This window comes from Aplysia californica, unplaced genomic scaffold (genome assembly GCF_000002075.1).
Source record: "Aplysia californica isolate F4 #8 unplaced genomic scaffold, AplCal3.0 scaffold00013, whole genome shotgun sequence".
Taxonomy (NCBI): Eukaryota; Metazoa; Mollusca; class Gastropoda; order Aplysiida; family Aplysiidae; genus Aplysia; species Aplysia californica.
Window position 1 is genome coordinate 595233 of NW_004797283.1, and position 1899 is coordinate 597131.

General features: G+C 44.9%; 1 protein-coding gene across 3 annotated transcripts in view; it reads right to left on the reverse strand.

Moving 5' to 3' along the window:
• LOC101845207 (leucine zipper putative tumor suppressor 2) overlaps positions 1-1899 on the reverse strand; it is a 144467-nt gene that overhangs the window by 76278 nt on the left and 66290 nt on the right. For all 3 annotated transcript variants that reach the window (XM_005090131.3, XM_005090130.3, XM_005090129.3), the window contains exon 3: positions 50-213. The gene's annotated coding sequence lies outside the window, so the exon portion shown is untranslated. The remainder of the gene's footprint in view (positions 1-49; positions 214-1899) is intronic.

Below are 1899 nucleotides of genomic sequence, written 5' to 3' on the forward strand. Positions count from 1 at the left end.
CCCCCCCCATAGTACAACAGACCATCAGACAGACAAATTCTCCACATACCTTGTCAAGCGAACTCCTATCCCAGTGGTGTTATGATATTAATCCTTTGAGACGGTCGAAGTAATCCTGGGGCATGGAGTCTATCAATGGTGGATCTGATACAGGGCACACACACACCTTTCACGTAGTCTTTGTTCAACGGGGAATGGACGAATACGTTGAACCTAGAAAGACCATAGAATAAAAACGTTATTATATCACATGAACATAATAGTCACTCACGGGCAAAATACTCAACACATCAGCCTAAAACCTGCACACATAGGCCCAGGCTTGTGGCTTCAAATAGCTGTAAATTTTTTACGCTCCCAGAGACACAATTTGGATCCTTTACAAGACCGGCTTTTCTGACTCAGATTTGCAAGGCCGACCCAGTCTGTGCACATTCAGGCAGAAAATTGGAAACACCGATATAAAATATATTCCGAGAGAGAACTGAATTGAGGTCTTTTGCGCGCAAGGCAAAGCACATTACTATTACATCACAAACACAGGGGGTTTCGGAACGCCCTCGTCACAAAACTGAACCACTGTAACATTCTTTTCTACTAACACATATCCACGAACGCAAAATCCATCAAAATGGAGAGAGAAAAAAAAAAAAACGCAAACAAAAACCAAAAAACATTCACTGACGCAGCTGACACCTAATTCCACAAGCACATTCTTTACGAAAAAAAAAAGTTGCTTTAAAAAGCTGGGACTTGGGACCCACCAGGAAAAAAAACAACAACAGAAGTCTACACACAAGTCCTGCATGTTAACAGTGTCGGAATGGAAGCAAAGGCCTACAGCCGTGTTATACACTAAGATGAACTCAAAAATGATGAAGAGTGGTCTTTTCAGAGGTAAGCTTCTTTTGTCCGCCGACTAAACATCAAGGCTATTAGGGCGCAGGGCTGGACTGACCCCCCGTTGACGGCGGGAGCGATCGGGACAAATCTCATGTCGATCCCCTCGGTCGGGAAAGTTAACAGAAAACATTCGCGCCCTCCTTCTCCAAAAGACGACCATGGTTTACTGAGGAGGGGTCTAGCGGTAATCTGTTTCGCCTCCCTTTACAACAAAAAACTCACCCAGCGGCAAAGCAGGGCAGAAACCGAGTCATGAATCTGGTTAACCAGTTATAATATTCGGAAGGAAAAAGAAGCTTATAGGGTTTACACAGTTCTCTTGGACTATTTCACATAACGAATCTGTCAAGAAAGAAGGTGGTGGGTCATGAAAGAAAAGAGATCAACGGAAAACGTATTTTGTGTACAAGTCTGACCTTCTCGAAAACATTCACCTCATTGAGCAGTGTCTTTCCCGCAAGGTAACAAACTAAAATAATATAATTAGTCTCTTTATAAAGTATCTTTGAATGAAATCGTGTTTTTCAAACGATCTGCTTCCTCACCCCGGAACGTAACTGGCGGTTTATCCCGGAAAAAGACACAATGGTGTAACTAGAAACTGTTTACATCCGTCCGAAACCCCAAATCTGCATACTACATAATATCACCCAGAAATCCAGTTCACGGAAAAACGGATCTCCGCTCCGTTTACAGAACGCGGAGAAACCGTTGCTAAAAACTGAGTGGCCACGTCGGAACAACACGGAGCAGGCACAAGTCGACCGACGGCTGAGGCGGTGGTGGTGGCTTCGTTCTGCTGTCTGCTCGGTCGGTGTCTTTCACACTTGGCGTTTTTTTGTGAGACTCTCATCACCTCCCCTCCCCGCATTTGCACAAAGAAAAAGCAGACAGCTCCAGGGCTGGCTCACTCTCACAGAAAGAATGACCCACCCTACCATGTTTTGATGCAAGGCGGGGTTTTCTCATCCCTCCCCCTACCTTCTCTCTCTCCCT